The sequence below is a fragment of the Capsicum annuum genome, chromosome 8 (assembly GCF_002878395.1).
Source record: "Capsicum annuum cultivar UCD-10X-F1 chromosome 8, UCD10Xv1.1, whole genome shotgun sequence".
NCBI lineage: Eukaryota > Viridiplantae > Streptophyta > Magnoliopsida > Solanales > Solanaceae > Capsicum > Capsicum annuum.
This window is the reverse complement of record NC_061118.1, coordinates 91,657,276-91,677,683: the sequence shown is the minus strand read 5'-3', so window position 1 is coordinate 91,677,683 and position 20,408 is coordinate 91,657,276.

Genomic DNA, 20,408 nt, shown 5'->3' with positions numbered 1-20,408 from the left:
CAAAAATAAGAAAGTTAAAGATGGAACTATCAATAGAAACAAGGTAATGTTGGTTGTTCAAGGTTATAACAAGGATGAAGGAATTGACTATGATGAGACCTTTGCTCCCGTAGCAAGAATAGAAGAATATAGAATTCTTGTTGCATTTTTTACATATATAGGATTCATGCTATTTTAGATGGATGTCAAAAGTGTCTTCCTGAATAGAAATCTGAAAGTAGATGTATATACCAAACAACAATGAGGCTTTGAAGATGTTGATTTTACTAATCATGTACTTAAATTGGACAAATATCTTTATAGGTTAAAGCAAGCACCAAGGGCTTATCATGAGAGACACTCAAATTTTCTCCTGGAAAATAGCTTCAAATGAGGGAAATAGATAATACTCTATTCCTAAAGACTAGGGGTAACAATCTATTAATTGTTTAGATATATTTTGATGAAATAATCTTTGGAGCTACTTCTGAATCAACGTGTGAAGAATTTGTTAGGTGTAGGGAAGTTAATTTGAGATGAGCATGATGGTAAATTGAGCTTCTTTCTAGGTCTTTATATTAAACAAACTTTTCAAGGTATAATGATCTACCAAGAAAAGTAAATTATGGAGCTACTGAAGAACTATAACATAGGAGATGCCACGCCAATTGATACCCCTATTAGAACTAGCCAAAAATGAATAATGATGAGCTAGGTCCTTCAGTGAATGAAACAATATATAGAAGGATTATTGGATCCTTGCTATATCTAACTGCAAGCAGGACTACATTGTTTTCAATGTAGGAATCTGTGCTAGATTTCAAGCATGCCCAAAGGAATCTCATCTGAAAGTTGCAAAAAGAATTTTTAGGTGTCTGGAGGGTACAGGGGACCTAGTCCTTTACTATCCATTAGGAGATAGTTTAAACTTAGTAAGCTATGTTGATGCTGACTATGATAGATATTTAGTAGACAAAAAAATCACCTAAAAATGGCACATTTTGTTGGATCATCATTGATTTCCTAGGGTTCAAAAAAGCAAAATTCAATTGCTTTATCTATTGCTGAGTCTGAATATATTGCAACAGCTTCTTGTTGTACATAATATGTAATACCCCAAATCTGGTACCCGAAATACTACACAGTGCTCATGACCCTGAATGACCACAAGATAATCCATGACTGATATCTGTACCTATATACTACATGATATACTATATAAATGCGGAAAAATAAACTGAAAGGTCATAAGGTTCAAATTTGTAACATAACTAATAAATCATAACATATGGATGGGGTATAAAATACCCAAAATACTGAAATAACGGTCTGAACACACTAGTCTGAAAAGCCTATAACTGACTAAACTATCTGAATAAAAAGTTAATGGGACAGGTCCCTAACTAACTCCAACTAATAAATTAATTAATGAGATACTAAAGAAATCATCATGTCCTCGAAGGATGAGGACACACTGCTAACTGACTGTTGATATCTAGAATCTACTAATGCATTAGATCTTATGCTTTGGAACCTATGGTATAAAACACCATAGCACAAATGCGTTAGTACTTTGAATGTACTGGTATGCATGTGAGGTAGGTTAAATGCATGGGGTTCATATGCATGAAAAATACTAGCTAACTGACTAATATAAATGTGAGAATACATGTATGAACATATAGTAACTATATCTGAGATCGTGATAACATGAGTTTATTGATAACTAACATACTGATAGCTGAGTTCTGATGACTGATATAACTGATAACGTGAGTGACTGTATCTGAAAGTCTTGATCCTAATGGAACTAGCTAAGTTGCATAATTTTCTAAGTTGGCAGTATCTGACACTCCTGAATTACGTAATTGAAATTGTGGGAATTAGTTATCTAACCGACATGCCCCTAATACGGCATTATAGCTGAGTTGGGGTCCAATTTTTAACCACAATTGGAAGGTTATCAATATTGTGCCACTGGTAAGGACTATATATGAGTAACCTTCATATAATAGGTAACTCTAGTAAGAACGGTGGGAACCCTCATATAACAGGTTAAGCTACCTCATCTACCCTCATATAGCAGGCTATGATCTCTCATCCTACATTGGCTACGTAGTTCTGGAATGCAAGGATTGCTTTTAAGAATCACACCCTCATATAATAGGTGAGCTCCCATCCTTGGGTTCATTTGATGCTAACTCCTACTCCCATCTGAATGGACACTGAACATGAATTACTAAACTGAATTAACTAAATTTTGTTGACTGATGGAATAGTACTGAGATTACTAAATTACTGAGATTTCCTGAGTCACATGACTGACTGAGTTCTATAGATCATGGCTTGACTGAGGATATCATGAAACATGTCACTAAATCTAGGCACACAATTATACTTTTTGGGTACAAGTACCTCCAGGACTCGTTGGAAGGAAACTGACAAGGCATGACATTCTTGAATGCATGACCAATCATTAATAATCCATAATATAATAATTGGAGATATTTCATGGGCATTTGATTATCATAGCTTGGTGCGTGAATAAGATAACGTGTATACATAGCATAATTTCATAAGGCTAACTCATGAGCAATCTAACAAATAGATTTTAATACATAAGAATAACATGGAAGTCATTTTGGATCACAATTAAGCTATAGTACATAATTTCTATCTTCCTAGACATTTTATCAAACACGTTGCTTGTACCCATAGGGCATAAGCTTAATCATCAAATTGATACATTATAAATAAATCAATTTATGGATTTCACTCACTTGCTAATATAGTTTGATGAAAAACACATAAATATTCCAAATTGGGAATCATATAGCAAGATAAACATGGTTAGAATCAACCCACAACATAAATATCATGATTTACAATTTGAAATAGGGTTCTTGAGCTTTATGGATGAAAGAAATATATAAATCTACACAATTCATATCTTGGTTCTTGGCTTAGTGAAGATTAACGGAGAGACTTTCTTGAAATTGAATCCCCAATTGCAACCCCAGCTTGCTCTTGAGAGGAAATTGAAAGAAACTAGTTTATTTTGGGTTCCAAATAGCTGAATCTTATGTTAAAGGGCTTAAATAGGAGTGGAAAATTTACCATTTTAACCCTAAATGCGTCTTTGAAATTGGTGAAAATTTCCCAAGATGGATACTTAGCGCAATGCGGTGCTATCATGTCGTGTCACTGGAATTTAACAATTAGGACATAGGGGAATGGCGCGATGTGGAGCCATCACATTGCCACTTCGTTTGTGACCTAGAAGTTTGGTGTGATGCAACATTATTAGGACCCCTACTAGAATTTGACAAATGTGATTTTCTCTTATGGCGCGGCAAGCGACTAACTAATATTGCATTGTTTTACAATGGGAACTTGAAATAGTCATAACTCTCAACTGGTTATTAGATTTAGGTGAATATTATATTGATATAAAGCTTATTGAATTTCCCACATGACGAAAAATGAAAATCTTAAAAATTCCCCATGGTATAAACATTATTCAATTTAGAAGATAATACTAGATATTCTTAGGACGAAATTAGTTAGAAAACTTTAGGGTATTACAATATGTCCCCATTGGAAACATTCGTCCTCGAATAAGACTGACTTAGATGGGAGAAACGATAAGCTAAAGTATATACCGACCATGAGCAACTGAAGAATGACTGACATATCTGAGATTTATGCTGAGCATGCATATCTTCTGCATGATATCATGACTTAACTGACTGATGAACACGACTGAGATTTATGATAACTAAGTTTCTGACTAGGAGAATGCATGTCTGATGCATACGCACATGAATAATATGATGCATGAACATATGACTGGACAGCAATGGTACTTAGTACCAAGTTATAAAAATGGAATCCTAAACATGAGACTGATACCAAGTTGTAACTGAAATCTGGACATGAAAACTGAAAAGCTTAAGGAGAACTATTACCTTGAGCTTGATCTGAGTTAGTGGAGAAGAGGTGAGGATACTTGGTATGGATGTCTACTTCTGCTTTCCAAGTAGCTTCCTCAACAGACTAATTTCACCAAAAAACTTTGACTAGAGGGACTTCTTTGTTCCTTAGTCAACGAGTCTGATAGTCTAGAATTTTGACTGGAATCTCTTCATAAGAGAGGCTGCTGTGAATGTCGATGCGCTCAACAGGGACTACGAGTCTGAGATTTCCCTTATTGCCAAAACTCTCAACTCCTTTCATAGGAAAGATCTTTAGAGAGACATAGTCACCAATCTCAAACTTGAGATCTTTTCTACGAACATCTGCATTCGACTTCTGTCAGCTCTGAGCATCCCGGAGTCTTTCTCTGATCAACTGGAATTTTTCTTAAGCATCCACTACTAAGTTAATCCCTATGACTGAGGCCTGACTAATTTCAAACCAACCAACTGGAGATCTGCATCTCCTACTATAAAGAGCTTCGAAGAGAGCCATCTTAATACTGGAATGATAGTTGTTGTTGTATACAAACTCAATCAAAGGCAAGTGGTCATCCCAACTACGCTTGAAATCAATTGTACATGCTCATAGCATATCTTCTAGAGTCTGAATGGTCCTTTCTGCTTGACCATCTATGTGAGGATGGAAGGCTATACTGAGATAAACTTGGGTTCCAAGACCCTTTTAGAATGCTTTCCAAAAATAAGAGGTGAACTGGGCACCTCTATTTGGGATGATAGATAATGGAACACCGTGCAATCTAGCTAACTATCTAATGTAGATTTTGGCATAATCCTTTGCTGCATAAGAGGTAAGGACTAGAAGAAAAAAAGCTGATTTGGTTATCCTATCTATAATAACCCAAACTGAATCATGCTGATGACAAGTTTAAGGCAAACCTATCACAAAGTCCATATTCACTTCTTCCCACTTCAAAGTAGGAATACTGAACTCCTGCATGGAACCACTAGGCTTCTAATGCTCTATCTTAACCTGCTGACATATAGAGCACTTAGCCACAAACTCTGCAATATCTTTCTTCATCCCACTTCACCAATAGATTTCCCACAAGTCATGGTACATCTTTGTGGCCCCTGGATAAATAGAGTAGCGCGCACCATACCCTTTTGTAAGAATTCACTGCCTCAAGTCATCTACACCTAGAACATATAATCGATCCTGACAATAAATACACCATCTCCCCCTTGGCAGAAAACCTTTACTTTCTGATCCTTGACTGACTCTTTCAACTTGACTAGACTGGAATTTTTATTTTTCTTTTATTTTACCTCACAAACTAGAGATGATTATGAACTACTCTGAACCCATACATCACCCTTCTCTATATTGACTAAGCGAATACCTATTCTGGTAAGCTGATGAACTTCCTAAGCTAACTTTTGCTTCCTGTCCTCAACTGAGCAACACTACCCATAGACAGTCTACTGAGAGCATTAGCCACTACGTTGGCCTTGCTTGGATGATAGAGGATGTTCATGTCATAATCTTTCAAGATCTCTAACCACCTTATCTGACAAAAATTAAGATCTTACTGAAAAAAGACATACTGAAGTCTTTTATGATCTGTGAACACATCTACATGGACACCGTATAGATAATGCCTCCAAATTTTCAAGGCAAAGACTACGAATGCTAACTCAAGATCATGAGTAGGATAATTCTTCTCATATGGTTTAAGCTGTCTGGAGGTGTAGGATATGACCTTACCATGATGCATGAGGACACAACGTAAACCTACTCTGGATACATCACAATACACTACAAAACCACCTGAACTATCTGGAAGAGACAAAACTGGAGCTGAGGTGAGTCGAGTCTTCAACTTCTAAAAACTCTTCTCACAAGGATCTGACAACTAAAAATTGACTTTCTTTTGAATCAATCTTGACATATAGAATATAGTAGAAGAAAATTCCTTAACAAACCATCTGTAATAGCCATCCAAATCTAAGAAACTCCTGATATCTGATTGAGAGATGGATCTGGGTCAGTTTCTTACTGCTTTGGTCTTTTGAGAATCTACTCTAATGCCATCACCAAAAATGATATGAACAAGGAATGATACTGGCCTTAGCCAAAATTTACACTTACTGAATTTGGTGAACAACTAATGATCTCTGAGGGTCTAAAGTACAATTCTGAGATAGTCTGCATAATCACGCTCACTGCGAGAATAGACCAGAATATCATCTATGAAGACTATAACAAACATGTCCAAGTAATGCTTGAATACACGGTTCATCAAGTCCATGAAAGTTGATAAGGCATTGGTAAGACCAAAGGACATGAATAAGAATTTGAAATGACCATATCGAGTATGAAAGGCTGTCTTTGAAATGTCACATTCTCTAACTATGAGCTGATGGTAGCTTGATCTGAGGTCTATCTTAGAGAAATAGTTGGCACCATAAAGTTGTTCAAACAAATCATCAATTCTGGGGAGGGGATACTTATTCTTGAATGTAATTTTATTGAGCAGATGGTAATCAATTCACATTCTAAGAGTATCGTCTTTCTTGTGCACAAATAAGACTGGTGCACCCTACAGGGATACACTAGGCCTGATGAATCCCTTATATAAGAGATCCTTCAACTTACTTTTAGTTCTTTGAGTTTTTTTTATGCCATTCTATATGGCGGGATAGATATAGGCTGAGTATCTGGAAGAAGATCAATGCCAAAGTCTATTTTCTTTTTGGGAGAATTCCATGGAAGATCTTTGGGAAAGACATCTGAATATTCACGTACTACTAAGACTGATTTAGGACTGGGAGTTTCAGAACTAGAGTCCTTAACTCGAACAAAAAGATAGATATATCCCATAGATATTATTTTCCTTGTTTGAAGGTAGGAAATAAGCTAACCTCTGAAATTGGATACACTATCCTTCCACTCTAGGATGGGTTCATTCTGAAACTGGAACTAGACTATTCTATTTCTGTAGTAGACTATGGCATAGTAAAAATGAATCCAATCCATACTGAGAATGGTATTAAAATTAGTCATCTCTAATTCGACTAAGTCTGCTGAGGTGACTTTCTGAAATATCATAACCGGGCAGTACCTGTATACCTGTTGAGCTATGACAATTTTACCCACTAAGGTAGAGACTGAGTAGGGCTCTACTAGAATTTAGGGACTGACTCTAAAATCAACTGCTATATAAGCAGTAACAAAAGACAAGGAAGCTCCTGGATCTAACAGAGCGTAAATATGCAAGTAAAAGATCTATAACGTATCAGTAACCATATCAGGAGAATTTTCCTGATCTTTTTGGGACTACAGATGATAAAGTTGATTTGGGTGTTGCCAACTAGTGGCACTAAAAGTGGCACCCTACTGAATTGGGCAACTGAACTGAGTTGAGGAATGGTTCTACTGACCCAGAGGACCTGGTAGAGGATAATATTTGACTCTGTGGCTTGGTTTGCCACACCTAAAACAAATACCACTACCCACTCTGCAAATACCCTAATGGTGTTTGCCACAAGTGTGGCAAAGAGAGTAAGTACGGGAACTACTAACATTGCCCTAAGATGTAGAGCCTGGCGCTCTATCTTTATTACCATCCCTGAACTTAGGAGCTGGAGAACTAGCTAAAGAAAGAGCTGGAACTGATGACTTTAAAGAAACTTAGAACAGTTTCCTTCTTCTGATTTGGACTGAGCAAAGTTGAAACTACCTGTCCTTGCTCTCTTATTCTGTCTCTCTCTTATCTTAATCTTCTTCTATTCTATCTAATGAGAATGAATCATAAGCCTAGCTATTTTTATGCCACTATTCAACATCACAAACCTACACTCATTAACCATACTATCATTCACCCCAAAGACAAACTTACTCATCTTGGCCCTGCTATCTGCAACCTCATGAGTAGCATATCTGGCTAATTTTGTAAAATTAAGAGAATACTCTTTAACCATCATATTTACCTACCTGAGGTTAAGAAATTTTAGCACTTTAGCCTCTCTTATCTCTTGGGGAAAGAATCTATCTAAGAATGCAGTGAAAAACTCCTCTCACTCTATAGGCCCTGCATCATCTGGTCTTTCTAACTTCTGCTGCTTGTACGAAGTGTGAGCAATATCCTACAACTGGAATGCATCTAGCTTAGAACATTCACTAGGAGTAACCTATATAATGTCAGTAACCTTCTGAACCTGATTGATGAATTCCTAAGGGTCCTCATCAAATTTAGACCCAATAAAGAATGGAGAATTTATTCGGGTGAAGTCCCAAATCCTGGCTACAGCTGAATTGGCCAATGGGTTGGCCGAAATGATAACCAGTAGTTCATTCTAAGCAGTATTTGACTAAGCAAGAGTAGTGAATATAACTCTAAACTCTGCATGAGAAATATGTTCTCCCAAAGGATCTACGGGCTGAGAGGCTGACTGATTCACGTTTCCTCTTTTAGGAGGCATATTCTATAGAAGAAAGGGAGAAATGAATTAGGCTAAGAGATTGACTTGAAATTATGCTTACTGGCAGGACATGAATACTTAAAGAAGGGAAACTATTCCTAAAATATCTTATAGCCTCTTGTACATAAATTTGGCGCATAACACACCCATGCAAAAGACTCTACTAGATATGGCTATCAGACTTCCTAGGACTCTATTAAACCTTAGGCTCTGATACTAAGTTTTTCATACCCCAAATCTTGTACCTGAAATGCTACACGGTACTCATATCCTCGAAGGACCACAAGCTAACCAATGACTGATATGTGTAACTTTATACTTCATTATATACTATATAAATGCGGAAACATGAACTGAAAGGCCATAAGGTTCAAATCTGTAACATAACTGATAAATCATAACATATGGATGGGGTATGAAATACTCAAAACGCTGAAATAACTATTTGAACACACTAGTCTAGAAAGCCTTTAACTGACTGAACTGTCTGAATAAGGAGTTAAGGGTACAGGTCCCTAACTAACTCCAAGAAATAAATTAGTTAATGAGATACTAAAGAAATCATCATGTCCTCGAAGGATGAGGACTCACTACTAACTGACTACTGATATCTAGAATCTACTGATACTCTGGAGCTCGTGCTTCAGAACCTATGGTATTAAACACCATAGCGCAAATGCATCAGTACTTTGAATATACTGGTATGCATGTGAGGTAGGCTAAATGCATGTAGTCCATATGCATGAACAATATTGGCTAATTGAATAATATGAACATAAGAATACATGGATGAAAACATAGTAATTATATCTGAGATCATGATAACTTGATTTTATTGATAACTGAGTTCTTATGATTGACATAACTGATAACATGAGTGACTGTATCTGACAGTCCAAAACCTGATGGAACTAGCTAAGTTCTATACTATTCTGAGTTGGCTGTATCTGACAGTCTTGAATTTTGTACCTGAAATTGTGGGAAGTAGTTATCTAACCGACATGCCCCTAATAAGCTATTATGGCTGAGTTGGGGTCCAATCTATAACCCTAATTAGAAAGGTGTCAATACCACTACACTGGTAAGGATAATCTATGAGTAACCCTCATATAACAGGTAACTCTAGAGAGAATGGTGGGAACCCTCATGTAACAGGTTAAGCTACCTCATCTACCCTCATATAGCAGGCTATGATGTCTAAACCTATGGTGAATACATAGTTCTAGAATGTAAGGATTGCATCAAATAATCACACCCTCATATAACATAGGAGTTCCCATCCTTGGGTTCTCTCGGTGCTAACTCCTACTCCCATCTGAATGGACACTGAACATGAATTACTAAATTGAATTAACTAAATTCTGTTGACTGACAGAATAGTATCGAGATTACTAAATTACTGAGACTTCCTGAGTAATATGATTGATTGAGTTCTATAGATCATGGATTCACTGAGGATATCATGAAACATATCACTAACTCTAGGCACACAACTATATTTTTCGGGTGTAAGTATCCCCAGGACTTGATGTAAGAAAACTGACAAGGCATGACATTCTTGAATGCATGACCAATCATCAACAATCCATAATACAATAATTGGAGATATTTCATGGGCATTTGATTATCATAGCTTGGTATGTGAATAATATAGCATGTATACATAGAATAATTTCATAAGGCTAACTCATAAGCAATTTAACAAACAAATTTCAATACATAAGAATAACGTGGAAGTCATTTTGGATCACAATTTAGCTATAGTGTATAATTTCTATCTTCCTATGCATTTTATCAAACACCTTGCATGCACCCATAGGGCATAGGCTTAATCATCAAATTGACACATTATAAATATATCAATTTATGGATTTTACTCACTTGCTAATATAGTTTCATGACAAACACATAAATATTCCAACTTGGGAATCATATAACAAGATAAACATGGTTACAATCAACCCACAACATAAATATCATGATTTACAATTTGAAATAGGGTTCTCGAGCTTTATGTATGAAATGAATCCATAAATCAACACAACACATACCTTAGTTCTTAGTTTAGTGATGATTGATAGAGACAATTTCTTGAAATTGAATCCCCAATTGCAACCCAATCTTGTTCTTGAGAGAAAATTGAGAGAAAGTAGTTTATTTTGGATTCCAAAAAGCTAAATCTCATGCGAAAGGGCTTAAATAGGGGTAGAAAATTGACCCTTTTAACCCTGGACACGTCGTTTAAATTGGTGAAAATTTCCCAAACTGGAACCCTAGAGTGATGCAGCACTTTTGCATCTTGTCAGTGGAATTTGATAATTGGGAAATAGGGGAATAACGTGATGCGGAGCCATTACTTTTCCATTTCATTTGCTACCTGGATGTTTGGAGCAATTCGCCACTATCGCGGACCCCTATAGAAATTTGAGAAAATGCCATTTTCTCTTGTGGCGCGGTGCGCTACTGGCTAATATGGCATTCTTTTACGATGGGAACTTAAAATAGACATAACTTCTTAATCGGTTATTAGATTTAGTCCAATCTTATATCGATGGAAATCTTATTGAATTTTCTACATATCAAAAAGTGAAAATCTTAAAAATTCCTGATGGAATAAACATAATTTAATCTAGAAGATAATACTAGACATTCTTGGGATGAAATTAGTTAGAAAACTTTGGGGTATTACACAACTTCTATGGATCAAGAAGTAATTGAAAGACTTTGATCCTATCTTAGATACCATCACTCTAATGTGTGACAACACAAATGCTCTAAACATGACCAAGAATCCCGCTATAGCATAAGAGGACTAAGCACATTAATGTGAGGCATCACTTTTTAAAAGACAATGCTGAGAAATGAGCAATCTATATGAATTTCTGCAAGATCGAGGATCAGATAGAAGATATCTTTACTAAGGCTCTACACAAGTAAAAAATTGTTAAAAATAGGTTGAGATTAAGCCTGATCAAAATGACCTAATCTACCATGTGAATTAGCAAATCTCCAGAAATTTAGCTATGATCAGGAGAAAAGTATACACATATGGGAGCAACCTTGGAAGAAATTAGATAAAGTGTGCACAAATATGAGAAGTTACTCAAGAAAGGAGAAGGACCTAGAACCATCTCTAAGCTTAGTACCATGAATGTGTATGGAACTTAATGTGGAATTTTTGTACAAAAAAAGGTGATACATAAACTGTTGCACGTGGATATTATTCTTCAAGTTAGTGATCTTCCTTTCCAGTGATGCCAAAGGGGGGAAGAAATCTGGTAGAATAGTAATAGGGATGTACAGTAATAGGGATGCGGTGACATAGAATGCAAATACATAAATTGAAGGTACACAATAACTGCAGATGAAGACCTGAAGAGAGTTATAATGATATGGGGAGTATTTTGCTACACAATGGCCACAAGGGACTGGGTCTCTCTGTTGCTTGATAGAGGAATCATAATGATAGGGGGAATATTCATCCTCAGGTGGTAATCACTCTGATTAAATGTGATAAATATATACTGGTACTCAAATTGTATGGTTTGGTTTGTGATCATCAAAGAGGAGGAAAATTCTTATATATCATTTTTATGATGACCATCTAAACTTTGAGGGACCAGGTCCCTGGACGTGCAAGGTAAAGTAAAGCTGGCACATGCCTTCTACACAGTTTTGTCATCTAGTGTAACAAACTTACAGGTGCTATTTTGTGTTGTTTTGTACTAACTTGGGCAGCAGGTCCAATGACCTTTAAAGTCCTAATCATCACTTAGCTATAAAATGAAATAGATACCTTTTCAATAATTTGTTTGTTCAAAAATTTTCCTAATCTTCCCGAGACTGTAGATTATAAAGTTTATTTGGGTGTTACCAACTAGTAGCACTGGAAGTGGTACCCTGCTGATTTGGACAACTGAACTAAGCTGAGAAATAGTTATGCTAACCCATATGACTTGGTTGAGGATAATCTCTAACTCTGTCGCCTGTTTTGCCGCACTAAAAACAAATACCACTACCCGCTCTACAAATACCCTAATGGTGCTTACCACAAGTCTGGCCATGAATATACGTTCAGGCACTACTAACACTTCCCTGAGACGTAGAGCATGGTGCTCTATCTTTATTACCATCCCTTAACTTAGGAGTTGGAGCACTAGCTAAAGAAAGAGCTGGAACTGATGACTTTGAAAAAAGTGAGAACGATTTTCTTCTTCTGAATTGGGCTGAGTCAAGTTGAAACTACCTGTCCTTGCTCTCTTATTTTATTTGTCCCTCATCTTAATCTTTCGCTCTTCTATCTGATGAGCATGATTCATAATCCTAGCTATATTTATGTCACTATTCAACATCACAAATGTACACTCATTAACCATACTATCATTCACCCCAGAAAAAAACTTACTCATCTTGGCCCTGCTATCTGCAATCACATAAGGAGCATATCTGCCTAATTGAGTAAACTTAAGTAAATACTCTTTCACCATCATGCTTTCCTACCTGAGGTTGATAAATTCTAAGATATTAGCCTCTCTCAACTCTCGGGGAAAGAATCTATCTAAGAATATGGTGAAAACATCCTCCCACTCTATAGGCCCTGCATCATCTGGCCTTTCTAACTTCCACTACTTGTACCAAGTGTGAGCAATATCCTACAACTGGCATGCAGCTAGTTCAGCACTCTCACTAGGAGTAACCCCCATAATGTCAGTAACCTTCTAAACCTGATTAGTGAATTCCTAAGGGTTCTCATCTAATTTTGACCCAAGAAAGGATGGAGAATTCATTCGGGTGAAGTCCCGAATCCTGGCTATAGCTGAATTGTCCACTGGGTTGGTTGAAATGACAGTCGGTCATTCATTCTACAAATTAATTGAATGAGCAAGAGTAGTGAATGCAGCTCTAAACTCTGCATGCGAAACATGTTCGCCCAAAAGATCTTCGGGCTGAGGGGCTTACTGATTCCCATTTCTTTTTTTAGGAGGCATGTTCTGTAGAAGAAAGGGAGAAACTAATTAAGCTGAGTGATTGACTTGAAATTGTGGTCACTAGTATGATAAGAATACTGAAAGAAGGGAAACTGTTCCTAAAACATCTCATAGCCTTTTGTACATAAATGTGGCACATAACACACCCATGCGCAAGACTCTACAAGATGCGGCTTTCAAACTTCCTATGACTCTATTGAACCTTAGGATCTAATTTCAATTCTGTAATACCCCGAATCTCGTACCCAAAATTCTACAAGGTGCTCATGACCCCAAAGGACTATAAGTTAACCAATGAATGATATTTGTACCTGTATACGGCATAATATACTATATAAATGCGGAAATATGAACTGAAAGTCCATAAGGTTCAAATCTATAACATAAATGATATATCATAACATATGGATGGGGTATGAAATACCCAAAATACTAAAATAATTGTTTGAACACCCTAGTCTGGAAAGCCTCTAACTAACTGAACTGTCTGCATAACGAGTTGAGGTGATAGGTCCCCAACTAACTCCAACTAAAAAATTAATTAATGAGATACTAAAGAAATCATCATGTCTTTGAAGGATGAGGACTCACTACTAACTGACTGCTAATATCTGGAATCTACTGATGCTCTGTAGCTCGTGTTTCAGAACCTATGGTATAAAATACCATAGCGCAAATGCATCAGTACTTTGAATATGCTGGTATGCATATGAGGTAGGATAAATGTATGTGGTTTATATGCATTAATAATACTAGCTAATTGACTAATAGAAATGTGAGAATACCTGTATGAACACAGTGTAACTAAATCTAATATCGTGATAACATGAGTTTATTGGTAACTGAGTTTTGATGACTGATATAACTAATAACTTGAGTGACTGTATCTAAAAATCCTAAACCTGATGGAACTAGCTAAGTTCTTTACTGTTTTGAGTTGGCAGTATCTGACAGTCCTGAATTTTGTAACTGAAATTGTGGGAAACATTTATCTAACCGATAAGCCCCTAATACGCTATTATGGTTGAGTTGGGGTCCAATCTGTAATCCCAATTGGAAGGGTGTCAATACCGCTCCACTTTTAAGGAGAACCTGTGAGTAACCCTCATATAACAGGTAACTCTAGTAAGAACGGTGGGAACCCCATATAACATGTTAAGCCACCTCATCTACCCTCATATAGATGACTATGATGTCTCAACCTACGGTGGCTACGTAGTTCTAGAATACAAGGATTGTTTCTAAGAATCACACCCTCATATAACATGTGAGTTCCCATCCTTGTGTTCACTCGGTGCTAACTCCTACTCCTATCTGAATGGACACTGAACATGAATTACTAAATTGAATTAATTGAATTCCATTGATTGATGGAATATTACTGAGATTACTGAATTACTGAGATTTCCTGAGTCACATGACTGATTGAGCTCTATTGATCATGGATTGACTGAGGATATCATGAAACATGTCACTGACTCTAGGCACACAACTATATTTTTTGGGTATAAGTACCCCTAGGACTCGATGGAAGGAAAATGACAAGGCATGACATTCCTGAATGCATGACCAATCATCAACAATCCATAATACAAGAATTAGAGATATTTCATGGGCATTTGATTATCATATCTTGGTATGTGAATAAGATACCATGTATACATAGCATAATTTCATAAGGCTAACTCATGAGCAATCTAATAAACAAATTTCAATACATAAGAATAACATGGAAGTCATTTTGGATCAAAATTTAGCTATAGTGCATAATTTCTATCTTTCTAGGCATTTTATCAAACACCTTGCATGCACCCATAGGGCATAGGCTTAATCATAAAATTGACATGTTATAAACAAATTAATTTATGGATTTTACTTATTTGCTAATGTAGTTTTATGAAAAACACATAAATATTCCAACTTAGGAATCATAGTACAAGATAAACATGGTTACAATCAACCCACAATAAAAATATCATGATTTGCAATTTGAAATAGGGTTCTTGAGCTTTATGGATGAAAGGTATCCATAAATCAACACAACACATACCTTAGTACTTGGTTTAGCGAAGATTTATGGAGAGACTTCCTTGAAATTGAATCCCCAATTGCAACCCTATCTTGTTCTTGAGAGAAAATGGATAGAAACTAGTTTATTTTGGGTTCCAAATAGCTAAATCTTGTGTGAAAGGGCTTAAATAGGGATGGGAAATTGACCCTTTTAACCCTAAATGCACCTTTCAAATTGGTGAAAATTTCCCTAACTGGAACCCTGGCGCGACGCGCCACTATCGTGCCGTGTCAGTGAAATTTAATAAATAAGAATTAGGGGAATGACGCGATGCGGAGCCATTGCGTTTCCACTTCATTTGCAACCTGGAAGTTTGGACTAATGAGCCACTATCACGGACCCCTATAGGAATTTGAGAAAATGCCATTTTCTCTCGTGGAGCGGTGTGCCACTGGCTAATATGGCATTGTTTTATGATGGGAACTTAAAATAGTCATAACTTCTTAACCGGTTTTTAGATTTAGGCGAATCTTATATCGATGGAAGGCTTATTGAATTTCCCATATGACAAAAAGTGAAAATCTTAAAAATTCCTGATGGAATAAACATCATTTAATTTAGAAGATAATACTAGACATTCTTGGGATGAAAATAGTTAGAAAACTTTGGGGTATTACAAAACTGCTATGGATCAAGAAGTAATTGAAAGACTTTGGTACTGTCTCAAATACCATCACTCTAATGTGTGAAAACAAAAGTGCTCTAAACATGACCAACAATCCCGCTGCAGCATAAGAGGACTAAGAACATTAATGTGAGGCATCACTTTTTAAGAGACAATGTTGAGAAATGGACAATCTGTAAGAATTTTTGCAAGATTGAGGATCAGATCGAAGATATATTTACTAAGGCTCTACACAAGTAAAAAATTGTTAAAAATAGGTTGAGATTAGGCCTGATCAAAATGACCTAATCTACTATGTAAATTAGCAAATCTCCAAAAAATTAGCTATGATCAGGAGATAAATATACACATATGGGAGCAACTTTGGTTGAAATTAGATAAAGTGTGCACAAATATAAGATGTTACTCAAGAGAGGAGAGGGACCTATTCCCATCTCTAAGGTTAGTATCATGAATGTGTATAGAACTTAAAGTGGAATTTTTGTACAAAAAAAAAGGTGATACATAAACTGTTGCACGTGGATATTATTCTTCAAGTTAGTGATCATCCTTTTCAGTGATGCCAAAGGGGGAAGAAATATGGTAGCACAATAATAGGGATGTACAACAACAGGGATGCGGTGACATAGAATACAAATACATAAATTGAAGGTGCACAATAACTGTAGATAAAGACCTAAAGAGGGTTATAATGACAGGGGGAGATTTTTGCAACCAAATGGAAACACGAGACAGGGTTATAGAGAGTTATAGAGGAAGCATAATGATAGGGGGAACATTAATCCTCAGGTGGTAATCACTCTGATTAAATGTGATAAATATGTACTGTTGCTCAAATTATATGGTTTGGTTTGTCATCCTGAAAAAGGAGGAAAATTGCTATATGTAGTTTTTATGATAAGCATATAAACTACGAGGGACTAGGTCCCTGGACGTGCAAAGTACAGTAAATCTGGCACATGCCTTCTGCACAGTTTTGTCATCTTGTGTAAAAAACTTGCAGGTGTTATTTTGTGTTGGTTTGTACTAACTTAGATAGCTAGTCCAATGACCTTTAAAGCTCTAATCATCACGCAGCTATAAAATGAAAAAGATATATTTTCAATAATGTATTTGTTTAAGAATTTTCCAGATCTTGCCGAGACTGCAGATCATAAAATCGATTTAGGTGTAGCCCACTAAAAGCACTGGAAGTGGCACCCTGCTGATTTGGGCAACCAAATTGAGCTGAGGAATGGTTCTGCTGACCCAGAGGAAATGGTTGAGGATAATCTCTAACTCTGTGGCCTGGTTTGCCACACCCTAAACAAATACCACTACCTGCTCTGCAATTATCCTAATGGTGCTTGCCATAGGTCTGGCAAAGAGGATAGGTACGGGAACTACTAACACTACCCTGAGATGCAGAGCCTGGCGCTCTATCTTTATAACCATCCCTAAACTTATGAGTTGGATCACTAGCTAAATAAGGAGCTAGAACTGATGACTTTAAAGAAACTAAGACCGGTTTCCTTCTTCTAATTTATGTTGAGAAAAGTTGAAACTACCTGTCCTTGCTCTCTTATTCTATTTCTCCTTAATCTTAATCTTCTACTCTTCTATATGATGAGTATGAGTCATAAGCGTTGCTATGTTTATGTCACTATTTAACATCACAGACCTGCACTCGTTAACCACACTATCATTCACCCCATAAAAAAACTTACTCATCTTTGCCCTGCTATCTGCAACCACATAAGGAGCATATCTGGCTAATTGAGTAAACTTAAGAGAATACTCTTTCACCATCATGTTGTCCTAGATAAGGTTAATAAATTCTAACACCTTAGCGTCTCTCAGCTCTTGGGGAAAGAATCTATCTAATAATGCGGTGAAAAACCCCTCCCACTCTATAGGCCCTGCATCATCTAGCCTTTTTAACTTCCACTGCTTGTACCAAGTGTAAGAAATATCCTACAACTGGCATGCAGCTATCTCAGTACTCTAACTAGGAGTAACCTACATAATGTCAGTAACCTTCTGAACCTGATTAATGAATTCCTAAGGGTCCTCATCTACTTTAGACCCAAGAAAGGATGGAGAATTCATTTGGGTGATGTTCTGTATCCTGGCTACAGATGAATTGGCCACTGGGATGGTCGGAATGATAGCCGGTCATTCATTCTAAGCATTAATTGACTGAGCAAGAGTAGTGAATACAGCTATAAACTCTGCATGAGAAACATGTTTGCCCTAAGGATATTCGGGCTGAGGGGCAGACTGATTCCCATTTCTTCTTTTAGGAGGCATGTTCTGTTGAAGAAAGGGAGAAATGGATTATCTTAAGAGATTAACTTAAAATTATGCTCACTGGAATGACATGAATACTGAAAGAAGGGAAATTGTTCCTAAAACATCTAATAGCCTCTTGTACATAAATGTGGCATGCAACACACCCATGCACAAGACTCTACTAGATGCGGCTTTCAGACTTCATAGGGCTCTATTAAACCTTAGGCTCTAATACCAAGTTTGTAATACCCCGAATCTTGTACCTAGAATACTACATAGTGCTAATGACCTCGAAGGACCCCAAGCTAACCAATGACTGATATCTGTACCTGTATACTACATGATATACTATATAAATGCAGAAATATAAACTGAAAGTCCATAAGGTTCCAATCTTTAACATAACTGATAAATTATAACATATGGATGGTGTATGAAATACCCCAAACACTGAAATAACTATTTGAACACACTAGTCTGGAAAGCCTCTAACTGGCTATACTGTCTAAATAAGGAGTTTAGGGGATAGGTCCCTAACTAACTCCAACTAATAAATTAATTAATAAGATACTAAAAAAATCATGTCCTCTAAGGATGTGAATTCACTACTAACTGACTGTTGATATCTGGAATATACTGATGCTCTGGATCTCATGCTTCAGAACCTATAGTATAAAACACCATAGCGCAAATAAATCAGTACTTTGAATATACTGGTATGCATGTGAGGTGGGCTAAATGTATGTGGTTCATATGCATGAACAATACTGGCTAACTGACTAATATGAATGTGAGAATACATATATGAACACATAGTAACTATATCTGAGACCGTGATAACATGAGCTTATTGATAACTGAATTTTGATGACTGATATAACTGATATCATGAGTGACTATATCTGATAGTCCTAAACCTGATGCAACTAGCTAAGTTTAATACTGTTCTGAGTTGGCTTTATCTGACAGTTCTAAATTTTGTAAATAAAATTTTGGGAAGTAGTTATCTAACCAATATACCCCTAATATGCTATTATGGCTGAGTTGTGGTCCAATCTGTAAACCCAATTGAAAGGGTGTCAATACCGCTCCACTGGTAAATAAAATCTATGAGTAACCCTTATATAACAGGTAACTCTAGTGAGAACGGTGGGAACCCTCATTTTATAAGTTAAGCCACCTGATCTACCCTCATATAGCAGGCTATGATGTCCCAACCTACGGTGGCTACATAGTTCTGGCGCACATAGATTGCTTCTAAGAATCACACCCTCATATAACATGTGAGTTCCCATCCTTGGGTTCACTCGGTGCTAACTCCTACTCCTATCTGAATGGACACTGAACATGAATTACTGAACGGAATTAACTAAATTCTGTTGACTAATGGAATAGTACTAAGATTACTGAATTACTGAGATTTCCTGACTCATATGACTGATTGAGTTCTATAGATTATGGCTTGACTGACGATATCGTGAAACATTTCAATGACTCTAGGCACACAACTATATTTTTTGGGTATAAGTAACCCCAAGACTCAATGGAAGGAAAATGACAAGGCATGACATTCTTGAATGCATGACCAATCATCAACAATCCATAATACAATAATTGGAGATATTTCATGGGCATTTGATTATCATAGCTTAGTTCGTGAATAAGATAGCATATATACATGGCATAATTTCATAAGGCTAACTCATGAGCAATCTAATAAACAAATTTCAATACATAAAAATAACATGGAAGTCATTTTGGATCACAAGTTAGCTATAGTGCATAATTTCTATCTTCCTAGGAATTTTATCAAACACCTTGCATGCACGCATAGGGAATCGGCTTAATCATCAAATTGACACATTATAAATAAATTAATTTATTGATTTCACTCACTTGTAAATGTAGTTTCATGAAAAACACATAAATATTCCAACTTGGGAATCATATAACAAGATAAACATGGTTACAATCAACCCACAATATAAAAATCATGATTTACAATTTGAAATAGTATTCTTGAGCTTTATGGATGAAAGGAATACATAAATCAA